Raw genomic sequence first — 11,039 nt, 5'->3', positions numbered from 1 at the left:
GCCTTCTCAGCTGTGGTGCGGGTGACAATCCTGAATAGAAACGCATATGCAAACTCTAAAGGAAGTGAAATAAATGGCAATTGATTCTCTATAAATTGGGAAACACGTAATTCTGTCACGAGCCCCCACGGCTCTTATCACAATATTAAACTTCACTGGACCATTACCAAGAGCAATCCTACAGCTGATGCAGAAAGCACAATAACTCGTTCACAAGCTTCTCGTTTCTTCCAAACTTAACAATTAAGACTGGGATTCTTCAGGGGAATTTCGTGGCACTAAGCTCCCCTTTGCCACAGAAATGCTCTTATGTATTACCAACGAGCGACGGTTACAAACCGGGTCTGAACATGGCAGACGTGGGAAGCAGAGCAAGCTGGCCAGAATGAGTCGGTGCATTTGCACACCCAGCATTAACACTCGTGAAAGTATTCCCGTTGGAAAAAATCACACTTACTTCAACAGATAATTTTCCCTGGGCAGGAGGCCGCGTGCTGCAGACAGAGCGTTATACTGCAGGAGTCCAGCAGATCTCAACACACGAGACCTTCTCTTCTCCTGGCTTTCTCTTAAACAGTGCCCTTAACAGAAAAGTGTTAGGAAATACTAGCCATATCCCTATGGAAATCATCAGATACCATCTTGTTTGACCCCTCAAGAACAGAGGAAAGGAACAGAAATGAACCGTATTTCTCAATTTCTCAATCAGAAAGCGTTCATTTATACAAAGTGCTGCCCTACCGCGTGCTGGATTCCTGCTCCAGTGCATTAAATAACATGCGAGACCTGTTTGGCATCCAAAATTGAAGCCATCAAGTTCTACAGATGTTGGAAGTTCATTTATAATCATCCAGAAACAACAAGGAAAGAGCTGCAGGCAGCAATAAAGTATCCCGGCATATGTTATCACTTCAGAACTGAGGAAAAATAACAGTAATGGTTAATTTAAAAAATCCACCATAGCTGGGGCAGCGCTTCCCAGCTCTTTACTTCCAGTATCTCATTGTAAACAGCAACCCCAGTCTTCCTTGGTGCAGCCTAAGCCGCTTATTCCTTGTACTACCTGCCAAGGACACAGAACACATTTTTCCTCTCACAACAGCCCTCCAAGTATTTGGAGATTTGCATCTTGCATGTTGCCCTCTTTCCCCCTTAGGCTTCCCCTGCTTTTTCAGACCTCTCTGGCAGGTCACGTTTTGGAGATCATTGTCTTTGCTCTCCTCCAGACTCTTTCCAAACTGCAGCCTACAAACACAGACATCACACTACACCTCAGGCCCTCCTTGCCCGATGTCGCGTGTCTTGCAGACTGGAGCAGGGTTTATACCTCCAAATTTGCTGCTGTTCTGCAACAGTAACACACTGGGACGTACCCTGAAAAGCTCTCCATAAAGAAGCAGCTAATCTCCGTTGCAAACACAAAGACTATTCCAGAGGATGTTCCTGAATAATTATCTAGGTAAAGCAGTCCAAATTTCTTTGTAGAAGGAGACTCCTTTGGCTAGAGAGGGAGTCTGGGAAGACCAGCACCACTAGGCAAGCCATGTTTGACAGATGCACCACCAGTGACCACACTCAGCTCGTGATACACAGGATGGTCTCTCAGACAACCTGCAATGTACTTTGCAGGCTGCTCCCCCAGCAGCTGCTCCCCAGCCGTGTTCCTGTGGTGGGCTCTCCCCCCTGAATGTCCACATTTGTTCTTTTCAATGATGAGTTTCATCCTGTGTTTTCCCAGAAACCTACTTTTCACTTTCTGTACACTCCTACCTTGTGGAAGAAGAGATCACATTTTAGCCAGTATCACCTCTTACTGCTTTTACTTTTGTTTGTCCATGCTGGAACCACTTCTTTTGGTATTCTTAGCACTTTATTATTATTATTATTATTATTTAAAGGAATTACTGGTTCTGCTTAACTCCTTTTTCCTTCAGGCTTCCTCCCTAAAATTACCTACTAATTCTGATTTTACTCAAGACTTTTGTCTTTAGTTCTTTCTTCTTTCACTTTGTATTCCTGAACAGTTCATACCTTACCTTTCATCTTCACAGTCAGCCTAGTTTGTTCTACTGGTTAGACTCAAACCTAGAATTTCTTTTTTGATTACTTTTTATATATATAAAGAAGGTGGAAAAAAAAATTTCCATGTCATTCATATAGGTAGTGAAACTCATCATGTCAGCAAGTGCTGGAATTTCTCACCACTCTGCATCCCACTCGTCCTTTCCCAGGAGACGTGCAGACGATTATAGCCCTCCATGACCATCACGCTCTGTGTTTTGGGTGGCACTTCTAGTTGCCAAAAGGCAACCTGGTCCACCTGATTTTCCTGGTATGGCAGCCTGCAGAAACACATACAGCCATAGCACTTCTTCTTCCCCCTTTTGTCGTCGCTGATAGAGCCAGGAACCCCTGTGAAAGCAGCAGAGGGGCTCCTACCCTTTTACCCTTCTTTGGTGTAATAGCCACAAGTTGCACAGCGGTTAAAAGGCGTGTGGTATCTCCTTACGCACCTACAATGCTCGATCCTCACTTGGTGTTTGGGAAACAATCTAGTCCATCTTCCCTGCTGAGGAGCAGGTACAGCCACCAAAGCAGTGACTGCTTTCTCCTGGCAGAGCAGCGTTTCCTCTCTCATTAGTGATATTGCTGCAAACCTACCACTTCCTAGCTTTTGCCTTTGGACACCTCTACACCCACCCTATCTGGGTCTTTGGGATGATGGACCTGTCTCCATCTGACCTTTCCTGGCTCTGGCAGTTTGCTTCTACAGAAATTTCCCCAGCACTGCTCTCCACACTGGAGGATGTCGTTCCCCTCACCCGCACCAGCAGAAAAACATGAAGTTCAGCCCTTGGTAATCCAGGCCAGGATCCATGTTTGTGGTGACCATGTGGGCCTGGCCCTCACAGCTGCAGGTGAAGGAGGATTTCAGCTTCGGCAGCTCTGCATTTCATTGTCCCTGCCTTGCAGGCTGTGACCCAGCCATTAGCCACACGAAACTCCCCCTTGTTGCCTCCTATTCACTGGCAGCTGCTGGGGCGGAGGGTTCACAGGCCCTCTCTCAGCCTGGCTGTGTCCTGCTGCCTTATTAGGTTGCAAAAAGAGGGCAGAGATGTTACTTCTCATTAAACTGATGCAGCTGGAGAAGCAGCAGCAGATGGCTCTGGCTGGAGGTATTATATGGCTGTGCTGGGATTCCCTATAAACTCAGCTCAGTCAGACCAGTTTCGTCATGATCTGGAAAGATTAAAAGAGAAAGGGTTTTAAAGCAGGTGAAGAGGAGGAGCACCAGAGCCACAGCAAAAACCTGTCATCCGTTTCTGAACGAGGGTGTTGCTTCTGGCTGCTGGCGCAGCTTGGCTCACAAGAGAAACGGGGCTAACTGCACCCATTCTAGGGACCAGCTCTTTCCACTACAAGACTGCTTTGGCAGAAAGAGAGCTGAGATTCACCCAGGCACCTGCATACGGGTAAGAGAAGACCAACGTTTCAGAGAGACATTTTTTTCCCCCAGCATGCACACCATCGGTTTTGTTAGCTGTTACTAAGTGTGTTAGGCATTAAAAATGCTAACACTCAAAAGGAGGCAGGTAAAAGTTTTCACCTGTGTTATTTTAGCTATTTTTCTTATCCGGTTGAACACATATTGTCTACTTTCAGTATCTCTGAAAACATAATGAGGTTGGTTGAACATTATGAAAGAGACGGTAACTATGTCCCTCTGTTTCTTTACCGTCAGTTATTCAGACAGTTCATGTTTTGACCTACTCGAAGCCACCAAATTTCTCCAATCTCAGAAGCACCGGGTGAAGATCAAGGTTATATCTCCCTGGCCCAAATGTGGACAGGTGGCCAAGTGTCAAGCTTACCAAAACAGGGACATTTCCAAACCGTGTTCATCATTTGATGCTTTAAAGTCATCGCCAAAGAAACAGGAATAAATGACTCAAGTATGTGTCTCATTGTCATCTCAACATTGAAAGAAGTGTTCCTACTTATTTAAGTCAAGAGACTTCTGTTCATGTCAAGTCTCCACATTTTTTGATGTCTCCAGAAACTTTTTTTTTTTTTTGACTTGAACATACCACTGAAAATATCTTGTAATGGGCACCTGCATTTCACCATGGTACCTGACGCTGCTGTTCGGGTACCTCTGCTGCAGGACCGGGGACCTCAGAAGTGCTGAGGTCTCGGAGGGTGGGATTGCTGGGGGATGGGGATGGGATAGGAAGGTGAAAGGAGTTTCTGGAGATGTCACCAATGGGTAACTTAGATAAAGCTACACGGGCATGTGGGGTCATCATGCTTAGATTAGGAAATCTACGCCAAAATTCACAACTTAGGTGCATGCTCCTGCTGTTCCCTTGGAGGCGCAAATGATAGAGGGAATTTAGAAAAGCTAATTCATCTAATGGGCTAAGTTGTTGCAGGTACTGGCTCAAACTGAATAATAATCAAGCTAAGATACCTGCTTATCACAGTAGCTTCCTCCTTCCTTCCCCAGCGCTTTTAGTGGCTGTCAGTGCAGCTTGTTTTACAGTGGACTGGGCTGTGCAGACTGAGGGTCCCAAATCCTTTTTGTGACTCAGAAGCAACTATTTCCTATTCTCTACGAAAATTACGAGGACCATTCCAAAAATTCCTCCCAAGTCTAGGTGCATTTTTACTCAGCCTCAGCACACTGTTGGCACAACCCAAAGCCACAGAAGACCCTCAATACCCTTTCAGCAGCTATGGCATGGCTATGTTTGACCCATGAATGAACAGGTAATGGACAGGATCTCCACCCAGGAAAATACTTTGTTAATGCTAGACATGGGTTTGTGGCACAGAGGAGGTATTTTGGCAGAGACGAGCCTGTGTCCAAGCAGATTTGGGAAGCCAAGCATACAGGAGCCAAGTCTCAGTTCTCACACTAAAATCAATCAATTAGACTTCCTAATCATCGCGTTGCAACATTCTGGTTGAAGCTGCCAAGCTGGGCTGGTCAACAGATTTTGTTTTCCCTCCAATCAATACACACTGGGACTAGCAAAACAGGCTACAACATCCCACCTCGTCTGGGAGCTGCCAGGGCCTCTTCCTCTGTGAAGACAGATAGATGCAAAATCAGGCCAGGGAGCAGAGTGAAGAGAATGGGCAGTCACAGCATTCTCATCCTTTTTTCTGAATTTCCTGCCTCCTGAATTGCTAAGGCCTGAAATAAAATAAACTTATGCAGCCCTATAAGAAGCGAGGGAGACTTAGACAGAAATGCAGAGGAGAGCTAGTGTCATGGAGCAACAAGCAGTGCTAAATGAGAAGAAACGTCCAAGAAAACAGCCGCCTAGCAAGGTCCAAGAAGACAGTCCCACTTTATACCCAGTATGGACATTCATCAAAAACACTGTCCACAGCACGTATTAACCTTTCTTCAAGAAACGAGGTATCCCCACATACCTGCTTTTCTCTATGAATGGAAGCACCTTGTGAAAACGTCTTTCTGGGAGTCATTCAGCCCACAGCCCCCCTTTTCTCATCAGCTTTGCGCTGTGAAAGCACCTCCAGCAAGTGCCAGCAGGAGCCAGGGTCTCACCCGGAGAGCCCGAACGCTGCCACGCTCTACCACCGAGTCTTCAATTCCCTACTCCACAGAATGCCTCTAGCACAGGCCATTTACCACTGTTTAAGGCATTATTGTGTGAATTATCACTGCAAGCATCAATTAAAAAAAAAGAAACAAATTAGATTGCAAAATGATGCCTGTGGAAGAAAAAGGAAGGAGAGGTTTTCTTTCTTAGGCAGTGTTTCTCTGAGTAGGGCTCTTATTCAAAAAACATTTGGAAGAAAGCAGCTTTGGAGCCTGGCCCTGCAGGGTCCCAAACACCATCACCTCTCCTCGAAGCTGAGCAATAAGCCATAGCGTTAGTATGTAGCACGGTGATCAAAAAGTATTCCTCTGTCCCTAGATACCCGCAACCTCACGATATATCCTCCTGCGGTCAGAAACTACCGGCTTCACCTTGCTGTTTTTTGGCATGGCACCTCTGTAATGAAAGAGGTTGCAGCTGTGCCCGAGCCTTTGGCTTAGCCATGCTGGAAGCAGGGGGTTAACACGTCGGAGTAACCACAGCCCTTCGACTTCCCCTCGCAGCCAAAGGCAGAACCTGCCAAGTGCTGCCTTCCAATAAAATGCAACTCACACAATCTGTAAGCGTAATAAAATAGCTGTTAACAATTCTGTAACTCTCTCTGTTTGAGCTTGTAAAAGCCTGAAGGTCAGCTGGAAGTCAAGCTGCATTTCTTTGGGAGAAGGGCAGGTCAGTCCCGGGTGACGGGTTCCTGTCCTTTCCCCTCGTCCTCTGGAGTTTCTGAAGGGGAAGCTCTGCGCCTGGCGGGGTTTTTCTGCCTTACTCCCACTACAGGAGAGCAAACGGACCAGAAGGGTGTGTGACCAGAGGGGAGCGGATACCGAAGGACCCTGCTGTTAAGTGCTGCTCAGATCCACCTTCCGTCAGTGGTGACGCTGAGTGAACATCTCATTTTGGTGGCTTGGGAGAAAAAAGCTGATGGTTTCCCTTCTCTGGGCACGATGCTGGAGGCTCTCAAGACCCTGGAGTGAAACGAGAAGCAAGTTCAAACCCTGTCCCTCCAGGTAGGAGCAAGTCTTAAAATCTCATGGTAACCTCTGGGCTCACCGGGGTTTAGGGCTGGGTACGCAAACCCAGGCACAGCACTTCTGTGCAGCCCGTGTGTGGAAATGCAAGGCCACCAACCAAGGGAACAAAGCAGCTTTGCCACGTACAAAAGCGGGGAAGCAGGATGGATGTGGCGAGGCAGAGCAAGGGGAGGGGAGGCAGAAAAAATTCATCACCATTCTCTCGTCACAAGACACTCCATTTCTAGTTTGGCAAACCAAGTGAATTTATTTGTCATCTCCAGGGTCAAAAGCCTCCTCGTTTAATCACGGAGACTCGGAGGGACAGAACGTGTCAACACTTTGAGTAAAAACAACCAACATGAAAACAATGTTTTCCCCAGTCATTTCCCAACTGTGTCCCCAAGTACATCAGATTCTTGAAAGAAGCATCATCCAGACAGAGCGGACAGAGGGCCAGCAGCGCCGCCGGGGCAGCCCTGATGAAATCAGCAGTCATTGCAAAACGGCGTAATGTGCTCCAGTCAATTAGCAGGAGTAAGGATAAAGCCTACGCGGGCTGGATCCTTCTATTGTTTTAGCAAATGCTATGTTATTATATTTTTACTATATTTTATGTTAAAATTCTGTTTATTTTTGCTAAGAAAGGAGTGAATCAAGGGGAGGGGGGGCGGGGAAGGTGCACTAACTTGCAAAACTAATTCAAACACAGGCTTTCAGATCAAGCATTTTTTACAGGATGATATAGGAGTACCCAGAGCCCTGCTCCTTCCTAACAGGATTTTGCTTGCTGTCTTTTTTCAGCTGAGGCCAGGGTCTCTGTGGGCAGATTTGGATGAGCGCTGTGAGGAGGAAAGGTGAGGCTGAACACCAGCGGCAGGCAGAGCATCACCCTTCCCTCCAGGTGCTGTGAGCCCTCGTGGACAGAGGAAATTCTGAGGTGTAGACACACCTGCAACACTCACACACACAAAGTACTGACTTTTAAATATTTTTTTTTATTTTTATTTTTAAGAAGCACCCTTTAGAAATCCCATTCCCCAAACCAACTTTTGCAGAAAGGGTACAACAGCAGCTCAGATAACAGTAGGACACATGAGTAGCACAAAAAAAATAATCATGAAACACATTCAGTTTTTCACCCAGCCTTATGTTTTCAGCTCAGCTTTAATCAGGAAAAAGTTTGGGTTCCCTGGGGCTTTGCTTACAAGAAACCAGCTGTAGCACTGGAGGAAGATGGAGCTTTTCCAGAGGGAGCTGGTGGGGTTTGTGTCTGGTGAAGGACTGCAGAAGTTCAAACAACTGGCCTCAAAACAGGCCTCTGCGTGGTCTCTTCTGGGAAATACCACCGAAATACGATTAAGGTGGGGGTGGTGAAGAGGGAACTGCACATTAGCCCAGAAGACAACCCCCTGGGATGTCCCAAACAAGAGCTGGCATGCCTGGGGAGAGCTGCTGCCCCCCCGCTGGGATGGTCCCTGGGCAAGCGCTGACCCCCAGCAGCACCCACCACCCTGGAGCACCCACCGCCCTCCCCGCTGGCTTCTGCCTAATGGGGGACGATTCTGGGGCTCCCGAGATGTTTTGGGCACAGAGCACTGAGGGCGGTTTCTGTCTCCGAGAGCTGACGGTGCAAGGGCTGACAGTGACTCAGGGGAGAAGGCGGTTTCTGTCTCCGAGAGCTGACGGTGCAAGGGCTGACAGTGACTCAGGGGAGAAGGAGCTTTCCTTAAAGACCAACCTACGTGAATCTGCTGAGCGCTCGACGAGGGATTTAACCAGAGGCGGGGAATAAGGGAATTGCCCTTAGACAACCCTTGGGTTTTATGAGAGACTGACCAAAGGAGGCGAAGGGCAGCAGGGAAACAAAATTAGGCAGAGGAAGATGGGGCCATGACAGTCAAAACTTCAGCATGAAGATTGTAAGACTGCAGGGGATGACAAAATCCTACCTGGAAAAAGAGAAATTGCATGACCGAAACATTACAGCAAGAGACTTTTGGCACAGGGTATCACATGGCCTGAAGAGGGGACAGGATTCGTGACCAAAGATGAAGATTCCCTATGGCAGGGCATATTAAGGACCTTAAGAGATGTAAAAGCGGGGGTGGGAAGAAAAAACAAGCCTCAAATACTAAAAAGGACAAGCAACACTTCAAATAAAATGGCCTGGATGGTTCAAAATGGACAAAATTAGCAAATCAGTTTCTCAGTTCAGGGAAGCCTCTTTAAAGCCACTGCAGCCTGCTTCTGCATTGATTAAAATGCATTAATAATCTCTGAGTTGTAGATTAATATTGAAAAGCAGATTCAGTTAGAACTCTTCGCGGAATTCACAAATGTCCTGTCACTCATCCCAGGACATTCCACAGAATGGAAAAGCACACAGAAAAGATGGTGTTTAATGAAACTGAATCCAATTTCATTGAAAACTTCCAAGCCTGTGCAGAATTCAAGTGTGTTACAAAACGAACAGGCAAATCTGATTTTATTTTTAACTTTTTCCTCCCCTCAGGAAAAGTTATAGATTCTCACAGCTTCTTCTGAATTTAGGGATTTTAGGATACACTGTTTATTAAGACATTTCTCATTTACGTACGCTTTGCTTGATGCATACAAAAAAGACCAAGGCATTACAAAAGTACATCACAACTACGTTAGATTCCCACGTAGAAATTCTCTGCCTTTAATAACTCTACGTAAGTGAATTAATCCCTCATGCTCTAAAGAGAAACTCTCACAACCATGAAGAGATAAAAAATATGAGGTTATATTAATATTTCTTCTTGTCATGCAGGGAAGCCATTAGTGAAAAAATGTGTTTAACAAAATTTCCCTTGTGAAAACTCTTGTAATAATTTAAATCCCACCAGAGTTGAGAAAGGCAGTTCAAAAGAATAGAACGTCATTAAAAATATGAGATTTTTTTAAAATGACTATTTAAGAAGTTAATGGCAGGTTTCTTTTAGGTGGTCCTCATCAAAAACTATGTATAACTGCTTAAGCCCGAAATAGGTTTAAGCCTCCACATCTTGATGTCTTCATACCAGATCCTCCAAAATCTAGTGCCCGTGGCTGGGCACACTGGCTGTGAGCAGAAGTTACTCTTGCAATATGAATAGCGTATCTAAAAATAGTAGTAGCTATTTGTGTCAATGCGTGATAATGGCAACCTGTTTCCAGGCTACAAAATGCTCAGTAATCAATCCATAGCATGCCTGAAGCAAAGGCTCTCACCACACACTATCCTGGGATGGTGTTTATCATCCCATTCTCCACTGCACAAGGCAGGTTTTTGTAAAACTCAGATCACTATTAGGCTTTACCAATGCCATGAATATCAGTCATGTGAAACTGCAAAAACACCTAGCAAATTCCCATTAACCCGCTACCAAAATGTTGCCTTCTGTTCAATAAACTATTCCAATTTATACCTCTAATCCCAAGTAGCTTGGAACAACTGGCGCATTTCAGATAAAAAAAAAAAATCCATCAGAAATCTACACCTAACGTATAAACTCCACTTAATCTTACGTGGGTGAAGGATGATCAGTGCTGAAACTGGGCACTAGGAAATTAAACAAGTTCAAATGTATTAACAATTGAGGCTGTGCATTTTAGCCAGGAGAAAAATACAGAGATTTAGGGTCTTATACCAAAGATTATTCTAGGTGGGATACCAGAGCCCCAAAACTGGTAACATTCTTTTTTTTTTAAGTAAAAGGAACCCAGTTTCCAGAGGAACAGGGATCTGGCCAAGCGCTGCCAAAATTAGATCCGAGTTGTCCATAATAACGGTGCTCGATGCCGTTCAGGTGAGCACTGACCCCCCGCTGTGCTTTTCTGAGCCCTCACTTCAGTGCGTCTCCTGCTCCAACCCTCCAGGGCTGGATCCCTTCCAGGTGCCAGAGAGATTCCTGCACCTTGGAGCTTTTTCAGCTACTACAGCGCTAAAAACTCCAATAGAGTAAAGAAGTGCCGGCTGAAGCAGAGGCTTTTCGCCAGCCCACGCGCTAGTCTGGCTCTGCTGAGCCAGGGGCGGCGCTGGACTGGCTCGGATGCTCTGTTGTCCCCTGCGCAGGCACCAAACACAGCTTCAGTCACCACAGGAGTGAGGCAGATTGTCTGGAGAGAGAGAGAAAACACACACAGAGAAACAACCTGCATTATCTCTCCGTGCACCGGCGCAAGGCCCATGTTTGCCAAGCACCCGAGCGGCCCCCGGAGCCATGGGAGATGCCCAGCCTGGCAGGCGCCCGGGACCCGCAGTGAGGACACGTGCTTGCTCCCGTGGGGGAGCCTGCAAAATCCTCATGGAACAATCTAGTAGCTCAGGAAAAGCTCCAAACTCGTCAGATGGCAGATGAGGACAGCCGAGCTGCTTTTTCCTCATTCTCAA

This window comes from Rissa tridactyla, chromosome 2, assembly GCF_028500815.1.
Source record: "Rissa tridactyla isolate bRisTri1 chromosome 2, bRisTri1.patW.cur.20221130, whole genome shotgun sequence".
Lineage (NCBI taxonomy): Eukaryota > Metazoa > Chordata > Aves > Charadriiformes > Laridae > Rissa > Rissa tridactyla.
This window is presented reverse-complemented; position numbering follows the sequence as displayed.